The following is a 19,782-nucleotide window of genomic DNA, read 5'->3' on the forward strand; positions in this document are numbered from 1 at the left end:
TTTCCCTATCATGTTTATTTCATTCATACTGACGTCCAGGTTTTGTCTTCACCTTATGACTTATGATTTCTCTATCATGTTTATTTCATTCTTGCCTTACATACTCAGTACAATATTCGTACTGACGTCCGTTTTCTTTAGACGCTGTGTTCATGCCCACAGGTAGACAGGGAGACGACGCATACCTTTAGGAGCTATCAGCAGATTTGCAGGAGCACTCCATTATTCCGGAGGTGCTAATCAGGTTTATACTTTTTTGTATATATATATGTATATGTATTTTGGGCACGATGGGGTCTTGTCCCGTCCATATGTCTAGAACTCTAGTAGAGGCTTGTAGATACGTATGTGTGGGTAGTATGGTCTCACGATGCTACTATGGTTTATATGTTATTATTTTGATGGCCGAAGGGCTTAAGTATATAAAAGTATTTATGTTTTCAAATGAAAGATGATTTTCTTATAATTTGGGTATGAAATTGATAAACGAACGTTGAATGAGTAATAGAACGAGCAGTGCTCGGTGGTTAGCCCCGGGTACCCGTCGCGGCCCCTAGTTGGGTCGTGACAAAAGTGGGATCAGAGCCACTTTCAGTCCTGGGAAGTGTCTACGAGCCGTGTCTAGTAGAGTCTTGTTTATGGTGTGTTGCGCGCCACATCTATAAACAGGAGGCTACAGGTCATTTAGGATGGTTACTCTTCTTTCATCCCTAAGATCATGCGGTAGAACTAAGCCATAGGAAACGAGATTCCTTATACTAACCCCTAATTGCAGCAGAAGAATGGTAATGATAGAAGAAAGTGATTGATGACAATGAAAGATACGGAGGTAAGCACCTTCGTTGAGGCTACGTTATCGAAATATGTAATTATATGATGATGAATTGATTGTCGCAGAGGTAAGTCAGTGCTCAAATGATAGAGAAATTAATTAAATGTGCCTCTTGATGATAAGTTCAGCTATAAGTTGAGAACTCAGCAAATTGAATGAATCAAAACAAAGGTAAACGATGGTACAAAAGATGTGCGTCAAATAAAGTGTCATGACCCAGCTAGGGGCCGCGACGGGTACCCGGGGCTAACCACCGAGCATCGGTCGTTCTACTACTTATCATGCTTAATAACTACCTTTTTATTGGTGTTTTTTATACTCAAGTCATAAGAAAGTCATGTTTCATTCGTAAGCATAAATAGTTTCATATATATGAGCCCTTTAGGCTATCAAAATAATATATACAATTATACCATAGTGACCTTGTCAGACCACATAACCCACACTGTGTATCTACGAGCCTCTACTGGAGTGCTAAACATAAGGATCGGACAAGACCCCGTCGTGCCCCAAAATACATATACACAAAATAATCATCATAAGCACCTCCGAACAATGGAGTGCTCTCAATCAGCTACTACCTTCTACGAATCAGGATCAAGCTCTCCTCCCTGTCTCCCTGTGGGTATGAACACAGCGTCCAAAGAAAACGGACGTCAGTACGAATATTGTACTGAGTATGTAAGGCAAGAATGAAATAAACATGATAGAGAAATCATAAGTCATAAGGTGAAGACAAAACCTGGGCGACCTTTTAGGATGAATTCATTTCTTACATACATCATATATATGTGTATACAATTATCATACATGAATCATCATAGCGTATACATCATTATGTCATATAATTCATCACCGTAGTACCGTATCTGCTCATACACATAAAACATTATCCGTATTCAGCCACGTAGGGCTCGAAAATATCCGTATTCGGCCACGTAGTGGCTCGACAGCATCCGTATTCGGCCATGTAGTGGCTCGACAGTATCGCATACATATCTTCCGTATTCGGCCACGTAGTGGCTCGACCTTATCACATGCATCATACAAGGATCAATATATCTCATCATTATCATTGCCATCACATACATCTCATAAGCTTATCGTAACCTTTCATTAATGCACACATTTAAATTTAAGGACAATCTATGAAAATCACATCATATTCGTAGCACGAATTTCGATCGTATGATAGTCTTTATAATCTTTGGGCTTAAGCTCATCATTTCCATTATCATTTCTATAGCGTATCTCTTACCTTTATCTCACATGAAATCCTTTATGAACATAGACTCGTAGTTTCTTGAAACATTGGTCATAGGACATGCATTGAGGCTTATGAACAATCTATAACAATGTCGGGGTGACGTAAGGTCGAGAGCCACCCGCTTACATTATGGAGCATTCATAGGTATTCCGCCTCACCTTGAAGGAATTAGTATATAAGGTGAGTGTATACATCAAGCATTACCAATAGATCGTAGTTAATGGCTTTTAGCTTTGTTTAAACATTATACCATGAACTCTAGAATCTTTAGTCTTAAGCTTATCATCGCCGTTATCGTGCTCATAACATGTCTCTTATTCTTATCTCACGTGGCTATCCATGAACATAGGCTCTTGGTTCCGGAATATAAGGAAGCCATGGAAATGTAGGGAAATAATATCATATCATAGGATTCATGCCTTCAAAAGAAAGGACTAGCCTCAGATACCTTTTACTTTAGCTATTCTACCGCTTGACCGTTCCTCTTCAATATTCGCGTCTTTACCTTCAAGAGAATTTGCATCAACGTCAGTTAATCGACTATAAGAACGCGTGACTATTTCTAGGGAAAATTGGGCAGCATTTCCTTCGTTTATACAACTCTTCCCATATTCTATATCAGCTCTCAAATATTCATAACAACATTCTCGGTATGATAGACAACACTCATCATTCGTTTATAATATCCGTATTTCATAATTTGTCTTCAATTTCTTCATAATCATGGCCATGGTCCATTGTTGCATTTTTCTCGCATAGGACACTTATTCCATGTTCTAAATGTCATTCATAGCATTTTTTTATAATCACAATTTATCAATAATCATGGCTCAATTTAACTATCATCCAACCATGACACTATTCACTCATTAATGACCCATTTCTTACATCCTTCTATAATCCAAGTGTTTCAACTCTTCTATACCCTAAATAACATGTAAAGGCCATAAAACTTACCTTAGATGTTGTAGGAACAAGTCTTGAGTGGTATTGTTCTTCTTGCACCCAAAACCCTGGTTTGCTTCTCTTGAAATCTCTTAACTTGGATGAACCTTGATGGGTCTCATACACTTGATTCACTTAGATTTTTGATATTGATCCTTGATTTCCTTTGTTTTCTTGTAAGTGAAGAGTGGAGAGTATTCTAGAGGTTTCTAGAGAGAAATGTCGTGGAGATGAAATGAATTTTATGAGCTTGGGTCTCCTTTTAATGACTTAAAATCTGATCCGGAATGAACAGTAGCTGGAGTGTACAGTGGTCGTAAACCCAGTTTACGGTCCGTATTCCAGTTTACGGGCCGTATTTCGTGGTCGTATTTAAGCATATCAAAACCAGAAAGGTATGCTGAGAATCATGGTGATTTACGATCGCAGTTTACGGGCCGTATTTTGATTTAAGGTCCGTATTCCAAGTCGTATTTAACCATTTGAACATTTAGCAGAAAGTTGAAGTTTTGTAAGTTGGAATACGACCTGGCAGTTTATGGGCCGTATACCACTTTACGGTCCGTATTTCATTTTACGACCGACTGGACAAAATGCAAATCTACAACTATTTTCACATTTTCAAAACCTATGATTAGTCATTGTGGAGCATAACCTATCCCTTATTACAATTGCCTTTGAGATCTTACATAGGGTTGTCGAACGTCATTCCCTTCTTATTCAAACATCATATACCCATAGTCTTCGTTTGTCTATTCGTTGTACGTTCACGGGGAAATTTTTGAGGTGTAACATAAAGTAAGAATATTCAGATATGATTGAAATGTAAAGCCGAATAATGAAAGAGAAAGGGATAACCGGGCAGATCGCTAAAGGATCAGGTACATCTCGAAGTGCAATATATGAGGTAAGTTTCGACATCCTTGAGCTTTTACTTGAAAGTGGTAGCCCTGTGTGGCTGAGATATATATATATTGGCCCTGTGAGGCATTGCTGGTATTTGCTGCGTGCAGGTTTTGAGATAGTAAGAAATATAGGGGAAACTCTGCCAAAATTTTCGTAGAATCTAAAGGAGATAAGATATAAGTTTGCAATATGTTCTATCGGGAAAATATGTTATGCAAAAAGTAAGGGCAAGACGAGATTAAGTTAGGAGTATCATTGAAGATTATAATAGATGAGCTAAATGTTGTTGAATTGATAGTAATGGCAGTTATAAGAGCGACATTGATACGGTAAAGAGAAATGCTAGAGTAAATTTAGGAGATTGGTAGCACTAAAGCATGACATAGAAGAGAAAGGGTAACTCCAGTAGAGTGTGATATTGAAGTATTGATTGAAGGGATAAGAACGAGAAAGATACGACAAGTCTATTAGCAAAATAAAGTAACAGCATCCGGAGACAGAGGTATGAGTACGAAGGGTTATAATGAATGTGAATACGTTGGTGAGATAATTTATATGGTAAGTGTAATAGGGCTGATTAGAAAGAGTAACAGGTTGAGTATGCTTACTTCGCAAGGTTTATTCTACTTTACGAGTAGGCTTGCGAACGAGGTAAAGAAGTGGTACTCTATAGCTTGATTATGATCAAGATATAATGAGAGCGTGGCAAGAACTGTAATACAAAGTTTAGTGAGGAAACGACTAAAGATGTGACCTGTTCTATATGAATAAAGAGTGAACGCAAGTGTGAAACCAACAAGCGAGCCATGGGGCTGTAGATGAGAAAGCTTATAAGACTTTGTTAAGGGAAAGTCCAGCATAGAGGTTCCTCAATGACAGAAATGATAGCAAGCAAAGGGGGAAGTCAACTTGAAAAAGAAATCAGAGGAAAGTGATATGGAAAATTAGTAGTTTGTGATTTGTATAATCGAAAGTATGGGTGATATTTTAGCTGGATGTAAAAGACCAAGACTATAGAAAGATGAATAACGAAATAGGACGATTGTTAGAAAAGGATCAACACAATAAGGATTAGAGGGGATGATCATAATGAACAGAATAAGTTTTGGAGGCGAAGAATGGATTGTACAAAGGTAGTATATTCCAAAGGACAAGCGGTACTAAGTTAAGAATAGGATCCCTTGTGCGAGGAATAAAGGATCGATTATAAGACGGGAAGAAAGTAAGATAAATTGAGAAGGAGGGAATGTAAAAGGATAACAATGGGATTAGAAGGAGAAGGAAAATGCGCCGCAAAGTACGCGCACTTAAGAAGTAGTCGTGTGATGATTAAAGAAAGATGCATCTCTTACGAATATCCTACACCAAGTTAGAGCTAGTAAAGTATATGAAGTAATAAGCTGAAAATAAAAAGGATGATCATGAATTATGGGTTTACTATACGACGATAAAGCGATAGAGTAAAGCTATCATCAACGACAAATACAATATGATTATGTTGGATTTTGAAACCAATGTTTAGTGCAAAACAAGAGTAAAAGAGTATGAGGCATAAGGAGTATTAGTTGCGCATGAGACTTAGGTCCTGGAAAACAAAGATGACGTTACAAGTGAACTTTGAGCACCGAAGAAAAGGACAAGTGGCATTATATGGATGGTGTGGATAACGAGACCTACTACTATTGTGAGCATTTCTATGGGGAAAAGGGTTGTGAATTGGAGCGGATTTACACTGTTACGCCCCGTACTTTCGCATATTCGGAAAATTCGAAATAATTATGATTTGTAAGAAACAAGGTCATGTGTTGATTTGAATTTATATATGTGTGTTCTTCATGAGAAATATTGGTGTGGAAATACGGAGGAAGGCCAAGGGCAAAATTGGAATTATGGAAATTAGTTTCGGGAATTGCAAAAAATAAAATTTTAATCCATTGGGCCATCATTGAAATGAAAAACAATGAGGCCCAACATTGAGAGGGGTGGCCGGCCACTTAGTGGCCCAAGCCCATGGATTTTATTAATTTCCATGTGATAATTATTGAAGGGGCTAATATGAGTCATAAACACCTAGCAAATTCTAGAAAGATCAAGAAAACAAGGAGAAGAGAAAACGAAGGGGTATTCGGCCCTCCCTTGGAAATTCAAGATCAATTTTGAGCCATCAAAAAAATAATTTCTTCAAGCAAACTTGCTAATTGAAAGGCGCTTGTTAACGTGGAAGTGTTGTTAGAAGCGTTAGATTGCTCGTTTTCTCTATCTACCACTTTAGGCAAGTTGAGAAGTTGAAGAAGAAAGGTGAGTTCTAATCTTTTTTTATGTGTTATAAATGGTTTATATGTGTTGTTGTATGCTAAAATGGAAGAAATTCATGACAAGAGTCAAGTTGAAGTTGGGCCGTGTGGAAGGTGTTTTGCCGTGTGTGTTTGTGATGTTCAAAGTGATGTATTAGCTTTAGTTGGCATGTTTTAATTGTTGTAGAGTGAAGGAAAGAATGAAAATCATCTTTGTGTGTGGGTATGGTGTTGGCCGTATGGCCCCCCTTTGTGTAGTTGAGAATGAATAAATCGTCGTTAGTACTTAAGTCGTCGTCGTTATGGATTCTACGAAGAAAAATGCAAGTTTAATGACTTAAAGTGGTGTTGTGGTGGTTATGGGTTGATTTGGAAGTTAATGTGAATTTTATATAATTTTTGTATTTGTGAGGATTGCATTGTTAATGTGTGGATTAATGGTATAAGTCATGAATTTGGAAAGAATGAATGTGTTATAGTTGAGGTTCTTGGGTTTGGGGCAATTTCGGGTGAGTTGGAGTATTATTTTGGATGTTTGAAAAATTGTGTGAATTGTTTGAAATGCTCTTGAATGTTGTTGGCATGAGTTTGGGCTAGTATTTGAGTGTATAGGCATTGATGTTGGCTTGAAGGAAAGCCATTAAATTGAACATAGTGAATATTGTTGGATTATGTTGAAAGAGTATTCGATGCTAGAGTGCGTTTTGAATTGGTTATTGATGTTGCTAGATTGGTTGTTGTTGGTTGTTTTGAGCCGAGTTAAATTCTCAGGGCGTTGTATTTACAGGGGAGGTGCTGCCGAAATTTCGATGGACAAGTACTAATTCAAGATTGGATGCCAAAAACCTTATAGTAACATTTGGTAAATGTGACCATTTGTAGGTTTCGGACGAAACGGGATTTGAGGTTTGGCGAGCGCAAAAGGCAAGAAAGGTATGTAAAGCTCCACCTTTTCTTCTCTTGGCATGCCCTAGATGTATTAGGTTTGAATATGGACCTCGGGGGCTACTCTACTCTTCGGAATCCGCGTCTAAATTTGCCCTTTTTCCATTTAGTGGGATTGAACTAATTCTGTTGTAAATGGTTAGGAAAGTTGTCTAAATACCTAGAACTTGTGTAAATAAAGTCCGATTACCTTAAAACCCTCATAAGCGACTCCATAAAGTTTATTATACCTAATTTGTGTCCGCCACCTCGGTTGACCCGAGGCGGGCCCCACTATTCCCGCTTTGTCCTTTATGGTACCATTGTCTAATTTTCAAGTAATATAAAATGAAATGTTTTAACTACTCTTCTAGCTATTAAAAAAAATGGTTTTAAATATCCTATTAAGTCCTATAAACTGTTTTGGAACTTGGAAACGGTCTCAGAAAGATTATGTCTCCGCAACCCGTTATGACATCCGAATTATGCTTACTATGATTCTGTCCGATTTCATCATTTCGATTTGTCATTCGATATGCCTCATTGAGTCTCTGGGAATCTATGATATTTTTATTGCATTTAGTTTCTCACTACTCCGTTCGTGGATGCCTCAATGTTTCCCCCACTGAGCCCGGGCCAGGATTTGTTATCAAGCGTATTCCACTGCATTGTTCGCCACGCCTCGATGTGAGGGGGCAGGTATGACATGTACATGGGTCCGGAGTATGATGTGCCATGTACATCTATGTTCTGATGTTGGCGATATGATATGATATGATATGATATGGCCATCTGATATGTTATGATATGTTACAGAGCTATCCCCTACTCTGAAGTATGATGTGTTGTGGCGCCAGTTACGGGGTGGCGCCACGTTCTGTTCACCGAGTCCCGTATTGGGGCCGGATTTGGCATATGTTTCTGCTTACATTATTTATGTTTCGTAAGTATGCATTTTGATATTCTGGACTTTGCACTCATTTTCTGTACTTTCTATTCCGGTTATGATTTTGTTTACTATACTTCATGCTTTACATACTCAGTACATATTCCGTACTGACCCCCTTTCTTCGGGGGCTGCGTTTCATGCCGCGCAGGTACAGATACCCGTTTCAGAGATCCGCCCGCTTAGGATATCTGCTCTGCTATTTTAGGGTGCTCCTTTGTCCGGAGCCACATTTTGGTATAGACTTCTCTATCACACATGTATATGTTTATTCAGGGGTATGACGGGGCCCTGTCCCGTCTTATGTTTCTGTTATTATTGTTCGTAGAGGTCTGTGGACACATATGTGGGTTGTGTATATGTTCTGGGAAATATGTATTTTGTGATGGCCTCATCGACTTCTGTGCGCTACCTCTGCTTATGTACGATAGTTTGCGATTCCGTTTGGCTTTTATATATGTGTATTTAGTTTAAATGTTGGTTTGGGATTATCGGGTACGTAAGGTGTCCTGCTCGGGCACGAGTCGCGGCCTACGGGGTTGGGTCGTGACATACACATTGACTTATAACTACCAAATGAGCTAAGTAAAATACATTCTTGTTCGGATTGCTATGCCGGTTGTATTACTTGATTACAAAACTGCAAGATGTGTATGTTAAGTCCTCCCACATGAATTATCGTAGTTATAAATGATGGGAAACAACATAAATGAGATGTAGTATAGTAAGGGATATATGAATTCAAGATTTGAAGGTGAGGCAACAGATTTGAGAATGGTACAAGTAAAACCCTTAAAGGCGGGAAGCGAGTAAAGAGAATACGAGTGTAGATATTGAAATGATGGACTCTAAGATGCGAAAAATATAGACTATAAAACAAAGAGTGAGAAATGAGTCTAATGACTAGTAAATGAGTGAACACGAACTGAGCAAGCATCTGAGACTGTGCGGGAGATCATTCATGATGACCTTGAACCACGTGACATTGAGAGCAAATAACTCAAGAGGTATTGCAAAGGATGGCGATGTGATACTAGAATGGAGGCAAAGGCATTAACAGTAGAGTCGTTGTTAATGATATTGTTATTTATAAGTGACAATGAAGAAAGAGACTTAAAGTTTCTATAGTAGAACGTAAGATATGATAATCAAGGGAAAAATAAAGGAAGGAAGAGAGCATGATGATACAAGTTACTACGGATAGACAAAAGAGTTTTAGTATATGTAATCACCGAGCCTAGCCATGGTCGGGCACGCGGAACACCGCACCTTCGTGGTCGGGCATGCCATGTAAATGATATGTATACAACTATGACTATGGATACGATATGTAAACGAGTACGATTATGAATACAGAGACGGATATGGATACATGTATATGTATAGATATGTATGTACACGAATCACGCAAGAACGATTATATAACTTGCAATTATTTGTACGTCGCCAATGAAACCAAGTGGGTACTCAAAAAGAGGAGTAAGAGGTAAGCAAGAATAGTGTGATCATGATACTCTGGATCAGTTGAAGGAAAAATATATGGAAATTTTTTCGTAGAATCTCGGATAGTTTAACATTCGAGGACGAATGTTCCTAAGGGGGGAAGAATGTTATACCTCGGAAAATTTTCCGTTCATGCACAGTGAATAGACTGACGAAGGGTACGACGTATGCGATGTTTTTATTAGTAAGAAAGAACATTCGATGATTCTAAATGAGATTTCAAAGACATTCGAAGTAAGAAAAGAAAGTTTGCCAAGAAGAGGCAAGACATACGAGATGTATCGGAAAAGGATTTATGAGTAACGATTCAATGAGTCTTGGGATAAGAGTTATAACTTCCCGTATATTGTTAATGAGGTGCCAAACAAGTGTCAAGAAGGTTCTATAAGGATTGGAGATCAAACGAGTCGATGAAAATGATTTTCGGAAAACTCTGGATTGTACGGTCCATTATACGGACCGTAGGTATGGCCGTATATTTAGCCAAGATGGGCAGTGTTCACTGGAATCATTATACGATCACACATACGGACCGTATAAATTGTACGGACCGTATGTGTGTCCGTATAAATGGGTCGGGATAGAATTGTGTGTATTTAATAAGGGACCAAGTTCATTTTATTTCATTTCCGTTCACACCCCTTCTCTCTAAAACATCTCTCGAAGGGGTATTTGTGATCAATTACATCAAACCAAGTGAATCATGTTACATCCCATATTTTTGAACGTCGGATTAACTGTAAGTTGAGGTGGGGCCCACACGTGAAGATTTTTTTTGGGACATGTGACAAATTATATGAATCACATATGTGAAGTTAAACACAACTCAAGAAGGACCCTTGGGCCAAATCAAAGTGGAAGTCCTCCAAACGAATATTTTTAAGAAAACGTTTTCGGGTGACCTGACTTTGGGGGGCAAAAACTGTATTATAAGTTTGGAATTTGGAAACATACCATGAACTAGAAGTTGTAGATAATTGAATTAGCTTTCCATCCATAGGTCGTGGGTTCCAAGGTGACGTCGGTACAAGGAGATATGGACGTTTTAAGGTCGAAAGGTCAGTGGGCTAGGCCCAACTCGGGACCAACCGAGTTGGCCCAAAAAAACGAAAAGAAAAATTTAGGCCCAAGGTGAGAGGGTGGCCGGCCATACCTGGTCCAAGCCCACCAAATTGATTCATTTCCATGTGCTAAATTAATATAAGGGGCCATATATGCATTATTTATTCATTAGAAACTTCAAGAACCAAGAACAAAACACAAAGAAAAGCAAAAATAAGGCCATTTCGGGTTTGGCCATAGGAAAATCACCCATCAAAATCTTGCCTCTAAAATTATTTTCTTGTTGAATTCCTACTAAATTAAGTGTCCTTTACAACTTGGTGTAGTTGTTTTGGAAGAAGGAGCACTTATTTCTTCAAGTTGACAACTTGTTCAAGTGAAGAAATTTGTAGAAAAAGGTAAGAATCAATTCCTTTTTCTTATGTTAGGAAGGTTTGTTTATGTTGTAGTATGTAGAAATGAGTGGAAATTATGGAAATATGGAAGTTTGCAAAGTGGGTATGTATGTGTGTAGAAGGATGAACCAATTTTATTTGTTATGTTAATTGTGTTGTTGAAGCCTTGTAATGGAAATGGAAGGAAATGGTTCAAGTTGGTATGGAAAATTGTTGAAAATGGTTATAGGAAATTATGTGATTTTAATGTAGTTTTTATGAAATTATGGAAGTGAAGTTCTAAATGTGAATTATTATGTTAGTTGGTGGATTTGGAGGGATGTAAGTCCATAATAGCATGAAAGATTGGTTGTTAAGTTGTTATGGGAAGTTTTGTGATTTTATGGTAGATTCATGTAATTGTGAAAATGAAGTTGTTAAGATGTAAATTATGATTATGGTTGATGAAATTGGAAGATGGAAATATGTTATGAATATGTAGATTGAAGATTAGATGTTTTGGATGGATTATGGTTTTGGTGAAAAGTTTGTATATTTTGTATATCTTGTGAATATTTTGAAGAAATGATATGAAATGCTTCCGAATTATATTGTAATGATCTTGATTAGTAATGAATGTAAAAACATTGAGATTGGTTTGGAAATGTGAAGTTGGAATGAAAGTTATTGCACTATGTTGGAAAGAGGACTAGTTATGCTATATTGTGTTGTGTAGTGATTGTTGTTGTTGGTGTTGTTGTTGTTGGGTTGTTGTTGAATTATTTTGGCCGAGTTAAATTCTCGGGGATGCTATATGTATAGGGGAGATGCTGCCTAAATTTCCGTAGACAAGTATGAATTAAGATTGAATTCTTAAAGGCTTGAAGTTGATATTTGGTAATTGTGACCAATTGTAGATTTTGAAGGAAACGGGAATTGAATTTGGAAAGGCGTAAAGAGCATACAAGGTATGTAAAGCTATCCCGATTCTTCTTTTGGAATGTCCTAGAAGTACTAGGATCGGATTCACGCATTGGAGAATATTCTGCTCATCGGAATCCGCGTCTGAAATTGTCACATTTTCGTTCAATAGAATTGAACCCTTTTTGTATGCTTTCTTGAAAATTATGCAAACCTTCCCCAAAGTATTTGAAAGGTTATAGAATGTCCGTAGAACCTTCGTAGGTGACCCCATAAGCTTAAAATGCGTAATTTGAGCCCACCGCCTTGCTTGTCCCGCGGTGGGCCCACTATTCTCGGTTTTACCCTTATTGTACTTAAGGCTTGTTTTCGAGCAGTTTTTGAAAGAAATGTTCTGACTACTCTTTTAACTACTAAACAAAAACTGTTTTAAATATTTCATCAAGTCTTATAAATTGTTTTGGCACTCGGAACAATTTCAGAAATATTATGCTTCTGTAATTCATTATGACATCCGAAAGTCACTTATTATGATCCCGTCTGACTTCATTGGATTGGTTTGTCATTGGTATGCCTCATCGAGTGTCTGAAAATACTTATGATAATTTAATTGCATTTAGTCTCTCACTACTCCACTCGTGGATGCCCCAATGTTTCCCACACTGAGCCCGGGCCAGGATATGTTCTCAAGCGACTTCCACTGCATTGTTCGCCGTGCCTCGATGTGAGGGGGCAGGTATATATGTACATGGGTTGTGGAGTATGCTGTGCCATGTACACACATTCTGATATGATATGATCTGATATGGCCATCTGATATGATATGTTATGTTACGGGGTTATCCCCTATTCTGCTCCTTATGTGTTGTGGCACCAGCGTCGGGGGGGTGACCACGTTATGTTTGCCGAGTCCCTTAGCAGGGGTCGGATATGATATGGTATATGTTTCTGTACACACTCCTCATGTTTTGAAAATATGCATTTGATACTTCGGATGTTACACTCACTCCTCTGTAAGTTCTGTTTCGGTTATGATCTTGTTCCGTAATGGGACCAGGTACGACATATGTTTTCAGCGAATACTATTTATGCTATATGATCAGCATTTTGCTAATCTGGATATTCAGTTCATTTTCTGTATCTTCTGCTTCGATTATGACTTTGTTTACTACGTTCAGTGCTTTACATACTCAGTACATATTTCGTACTGACCCCCTTCCTTCGGGGGCTGCGTTTTCATGCCGCGCAGGTACAGACGGCAGATTTGCTGACCGCCTGCCTAGGATATCTATTCTGCTATTTTGGGAGTGCTCTTTTGTCCAGAGCCTATATGTTGGTACAGTCTGCTGCTATTGTATATATGTATGCTATTCAGGGGTATGACGGGGCCCTGTCCCGTCTTATGATTCTGCTATGTTCTGTAGAGGTTTGTAGACATACTTGTGTGGGTTCTGTATATGGTTTGGGATGATATGATCTGTGACAGCCTTATCGGCTTCCATGTACTATGTCGGTTCATTTATGATAATTACTAACGTCGATTGACTTTTACATTTAAAAATATTCTGCTGATATGCTGATTTGGGTTATTGGGTACGTATGGGTGTCCAGCACGGACACTAGTCGCGGCCTACGGGGTTGGGTCGTGACAAAAGTGGTATCACAGCGGTTCGTCCTCGGAGTGTCTACAGACCGTGTCTAGTAGAGTCTTGTTTATCGGTGTGTTGTGCACCACATCTATAAACAGGAGGCTACAGGACATTTAGGGTGTTACCTTTATTTGGATCTTAGATCGTGCGATAGAGCCAGCTGTAGGAAATGAACCCTTTTTTTTTTACTAACCCTTGATTGCAGCTGGAGAACGGTATCGACGTAAGACAGCGACTGATGATATTGGAAGCTACACAGTACAGGTAAGTAATGATATGAAAGATGTATGCTGGGTAAGGTGTTTGAAATACGATTGAAACATAAAGTTGAAGATTGAAAAGAAAAATAAACAGGAAAGTGTAGCAGGTGCAGTTTGAGTTGGGCATGTGAGGTAAGCCTCGGTATCTTTATACTTTTATTTGAAATTGTTAGCTCCGTGTGGCTATGAGGCGATATGATATTATATGTATATACGTATATGTGTTGGCCCTGTGAGGCATGGTTGGTATTTCCTGTGTACAGGTTTTGGGATAGTAAGAAATACAGAGGAACCTCTGCCCAAATTTTTCTAGGAATATAAAGAGGAAAATGAGATATAAATTCTTAACATGTCTTGAGGGTCGATACCGATAGGGCAAACCCATTATGTTGGATTAAAGTTTAAGAGATACCCTCCATAGCATTCGTAAGAAGCATTATCTTTGTTTGGAAAATTTTATCTCGAGAAAGCATATACGAGTAGCAAATTCGCAATTTATTTAAATGGACCAGAAATATGTTCCAACCCCATTTTGCTTTAGCACAGCCCATGTGAAGGGCAAAAATATGTGGAAGGGCAAAAATGTCCAACGATTAAGTTTCCTCTAATTGGAAGGATACAAAGTGTATGACAGGCAGTTGGGAATTGAGTGGTTCGCTCACGACTCAAAAATTTATATATATATATAGATATGGAGGTAATTATGTGAATTAAGTACTAAAAGATTCCGCGAAGTTCGTCGGACTCTAGTTTTCTTTTGCTGGTGGTCGGAAGATGCCTTACAGTAACATTCCATCAGTTTTCATCGACGGATTGGAGATGGAATTTGTGGAATAAAAACTTAAACTCGTGGGCTGTCTAGAATTTTATATATATATACATGAAGGTAAATATTGAGGATTTACAGGGGGGCATGGTAACTATATAGTCAGAAAAGTAAAAGAATTCTCGCTAGGTCGGGGTGGTACCCGCAACGAGAATGTTTTGAAAAGTTGTCAAGACCCCGACTTGTCTTAAATTACGTGACAAAGGACGTGCGGGGCAATTGGTGTAATTATACCAGCCTTAACGTGCCTAAATGCATTAAAGTTGTAAGGTTAAGCGTGCTAGGGCCAGAGCAATTCTGGGATGGGTGACCCCCTGGGAAGTAAACTAAAATTTTCACAAGTATAGGAATAAGGGACGAATGGGAAATTTGAGGTAACTTAAAGGAAATTAGGATATGCTGAGTGATTAGAAACCCTCAAGAAGTCGGGTAGACTAAGACAAGATAAGCTGGTGAGGAAGAAGATAGCGCAATGCAGCTTGGGAATGAGAGTAAGTTTGAATAAGCGTTTGGGAATTGTTTTGTAAGCAAAATGGTAGTAAATGTGTATGTGTGCATATGACACCCCATTCATGATTGTACCGACCGACAAGTGGACCTCAGCAGCCAGTGTCGCGAGGTATGAAAGATATTAACTGAACAGAATTTGAGAGACAAAGCGAAAGACATGGTACAGATATTACAAGTAAACTGACACTAGTTTCGTCGCCAGCTAATGCCGGGACGTTCTAGCACAACAATGTTCGGAAATAGAAAGAAAACGAGTACGTAAAAGGAGGATAGTAATAGTAACGTTTGGGAAATTTTGAAGGAAAGAAAGAGAACTCTCCGACATATTATAATACCCCATAAGGCTAGTTGAACATTCGAGGATGAATGTTCTAAAGGGGGGGAGGATGTTACATCCCGTATTTTTGAACGTCGGATTAACTGTAAGTTGAGGTGGGGCCCACACGTCAAGATTTTTTTTGGGACATGTGACAAATTATATGAATCACATATGTGAAGTTAAACACAACTCAAGAAGGACCCTTGGGCCAAATCAAAGTGGAAGTCCTCCAAACGAATATTTTTAAGAAAACGTTTTCGGGTGACCTGACTTTGGGGGGCAAAAACTGTATTATAAGTTTGGAATTTGGAAACATACCATGAACTAGAAGTTGTAGATAATTGAATTAGCTTTCCATCCATAGGTCGTGGGTTCCAAGGTGACGTCGGTACAAGGAGATATGGACGTTTTAAGGTCGAAAGGTCAGTGGGCTAGGCCCAACTCGGGACCAACCGAGTTGGCCCAAAAAAACGAAAAGAAAAATTTAGGCCCAAGGTGAGAGGGTGGCCGGCCATACCTGGTCCAAGCCCACCAAATTGATTCATTTCCATGTGCTAAATTAATATAAGGGGCCATATATGCATTATTTATTCATTAGAAACTTCAAGAACCAAGAACAAAACACAAAGAAAAGCAAAAATAAGGCCATTTCGGGTTTGGCCATAGGAAAATCACCCATCAAAATCTTGCCTCTAAAATTATTTTCTTGTTGAATTCCTACTAAATTAAGTGTCCTTTACAACTTGGTGTAGTTGTTTTGGAAGAAGGAGCACTTATTTCTTCAAGTTGACAACTTGTTCAAGTGAAGAAATTTGTAGAAAAAGGTAAGAATCAATTCCTTTTTCTTATGTTAGGAAGGTTTGTTTATGTTGTAGTATGTAGAAATGAGTGGAAATTATGGAAATATGGAAGTTTGCAAAGTGGGTATGTATGTGTGTAGAAGGATGAACCAATTTTATTTGTTATGTTAATTGTGTTGTTGAAGCCTTGTAATGGAAATGGAAGGAAATGGTTCAAGTTGGTATGGAAAATTGTTGAAAATGGTTATAGGAAATTATGTGATTTTAATGTAGTTTTTATGAAATTATGGAAGTGAAGTTCTAAATGTGAATTATTATGTTAGTTGGTGGATTTGGAGGGATGTAAGTCCATAATAGCATGAAAGATTGGTTGTTAAGTTGTTATGGGAAGTTTTGTGATTTTATGGTAGATTCATGTAATTGTGAAAATGAAGTTGTTAAGATGTAAATTATGATTATGGTTGATGAAATTGGAAGATGGAAATATGTTATGAATATGTAGATTGAAGATTAGATGTTTTGGATGGATTATGGTTTTGGTGAAAAGTTTGTATATTTTGTATATCTTGTGAATATTTTGAAGAAATGATATGAAATGCTTCCGAATTATATTGTAATGATCTTGATTAGTAATGAATGTAAAAACATTGAGATTGGTTTGGAAATGTGAAGTTGGAATGAAAGTTATTGCACTATGTTGGAAAGAGGACTAGTTATGCTATATTGTGTTGTGTAGTGATTGTTGTTGTTGGTGTTGTTGTTGTTGGGTTGTTGTTGAATTATTTTGGCCGAGTTAAATTCTCGGGGATGCTATATGTATAGGGGAGATGCTGCCCAAATTTCCGTAGACAAGTATGAATTAAGATTGAATTCTTAAAGGCTTGAAGTTGATATTTGGTAATTGTGACCAATTGTAGATTTTGAAGGAAACGGGAATTGAATTTGGAAAGGCGTAAAGAGCATACAAGGTATGTAAAGCTATCCCGATTCTTCTTTTGGAATGTCCTAGAAGTACTAGGATCGGATTCACGCATCGGAGAATATTCTGCTCATCGGAATTCGCGTCTGAAATTGTCACATTTTCGTTCAATAGAATTGAACCCTTTTTGTATGCTTTCTTGAAAATTATGCAAACCTTCCCCAAAGTATTTGAAAGGTTATAGAATGTCCATAGAACCTTCGTAGGTGACCCCATAAGCTTAAAATGTGTAATTTGAGCCCACCGCCTTGCTTGTCCCGCGGTGGGCCCACTATTCTCGGTTTTACCCTTATTGTACTTAAGGCTTGTTTTCGAGCAGTTTTTGAAAGAAATGTTCTGACTACTCTTTTAACTACTAAACAAAAACTGTTTTAAATATTTCATCAAGTCTTATAAATTGTTTCGGCACTCGGAACGATTTCAGAAATATTATGCTTCTGTAATTCATTATGACATCCGAAAGTCACTTATTATGATCCCGTCTGACTTCATTGGATTGGTTTGTCATTGGTATGCCTCATCGAGTGTCTGAAAATACTTATGATAATTTAATTGCATTTAGTCTCTCACTACTCCACTCGTGGATGCCCCAATGTTTCCCACACTGAGCCCGGGCCAGGATATGTTCTCAAGCGACTTCCACTGCATTGTTCGCCGTGCCTCGATGTGAGGGGGCAGGTATATATGTACATGGGTTGTGGAGTATGCTGTGCCATGTACACACATTCTGATATGATATGATCTGATATGGCCATCTGATATGATATGTTATGTTACGGGGTTATCCCCTATTCTGCTCCTTATGTGTTGTGGCACCAGCGTCGGGGGGGTGACCACGTTATGTTTGCCGAGTCCCTTAGCAGGGGTCGGATATGATATGGTATATGTTTCTGTACACACTCCTCATGTTTTGAAAATATGCATTTGATACTTCGGATGTTACACTCACTCCTCTGTAAGTTCTGTTTCGGTTATGATCTTGTTCCGTAATGGGACCAGGTACGACATATGTTTTCAGCGAATACTATTTATGCTATATGATCAGCATTTTGCTAATCAGGATATTCAGTTCATTTTCTGTATCTTCTGCTTCGATTATGACTTTGTTTACTACGTTCCGTGCTTTACATACTCAGTACATATTTCGTACTGACCCCCTTCCTTCGGGGGATGCGTTTTCATGCCGCGCAGGTACAGACGACAGATTTGCTGACCGCCTGCCTAGGATATCTATTCTGCTATTTTGGGAGTGCTCTTTTGTCCAGAGCCTATATGTTGGTACAGTCTACTGCTATTGTATATATGTATGCTATTCAGGGGTATGACGGGGCCCTGTCCCGTCTTATGATTCTGTTATGTTCTGTAGAGGTCTGTAGACATACTTGTGTGGGTTCTGTATATGGTTTGGGATGATATGATGTGTGACAGCCTTATCGGCTTCCATGTACTATGTCGGTTCATTTATGATAATTACTAACGTCGATTGACTTTTACATTTAAAAATATTCAGCTGATATGCTGATTTGGGTTATTGGGTACGTATGGGTGTCCAACACGGACACTAGTCGCGGCCTACGGGGTTGGGTCGTGACAAATCAAGTGTAAGAAACTCATTAAAGTTCATCCAAGACAAGAAATCCAATGGAAGGTGAAACTAGGAGTTTCCACCCAAGGTTCATTCCTACACCATCTAAGGTAAGTTTTATGGTATTTACATGTTATTTAAGGTATTGAAAAGTTGAAACACTTGGATCGTAGAAGAATATAAAAAAATGGGTCATGAATGTGAGAATAGTGTCATTTTGAGTAATAGCTTGAATTGAGTCATGATTATTTATTTGTTGTAATATGCTTATTCTGTAAATGATATTAAGGACATGGGGTAAGCATTATATGTGAGAAAACGTACTAGTATACTATGACCATGATTATGGATGAATTGAAGTGGAATTGTGAAATGAGGGTAATGTAGATGAATGACGATTGATGGTTATGATATTTTGAGTGTTATTATGAATGTTTGGGAGTTGATATACAATATGGGAAAGGTTGTATAAACAAAGGAAATGCTGCCCAATTTCCTCTAGCTTTAGTAAGCACGTTCATATAGTCGGTTAGCTAATGTGAATGCGAATTCTCTTGAAGGTAGAAACGTGAGCATTGAAGGAGAACAACCAAGCGATGGAAATTGTTATATGAAAGAGGTATGTAATTCTAGTCCCTTCTTTCTAAGGCATGAATTTGTTACACCTCGGAAATCTTCCGTTGATGCACAAGTGAATGGGCTAGTTAAGATTTCAAAGATGTTTTAGATAGGGGAAGAAAGTTGACCAAGAGAAAGAAAGACATACGATAGGTATCGGAAGGGATATGCGAGTAGCGAGTTAACGAGGATTTAATGATGTCTTGGAGAAGAGTGATAACATCCCTTAGATTGGTATTGAAGTGTTGAAAAAGTGTTAAGA

General features: G+C 38.3%; 1 long non-coding RNA gene across 1 annotated transcript; it reads left to right on the forward strand.

Moving 5' to 3' along the window:
• The first annotated feature begins 10,963 nt into the window (after nt 1-10,963).
• On the forward strand, nt 10,964-16,365 carry LOC132610981 (uncharacterized). Its single transcript, XR_009571396.1, has 3 exons — nt 10,964-11,077; nt 11,971-12,021; nt 16,291-16,365. It is a non-coding gene; the product is annotated as an uncharacterized LOC132610981 (long non-coding RNA).
• Nucleotides 16,366-19,782: the final 3,417 nt, after the last annotated feature.

The sequence above is a fragment of the Lycium barbarum genome, chromosome 9 (genome assembly GCF_019175385.1).
Source record: "Lycium barbarum isolate Lr01 chromosome 9, ASM1917538v2, whole genome shotgun sequence".
Lineage (NCBI taxonomy): Eukaryota > Viridiplantae > Streptophyta > Magnoliopsida > Solanales > Solanaceae > Lycium > Lycium barbarum.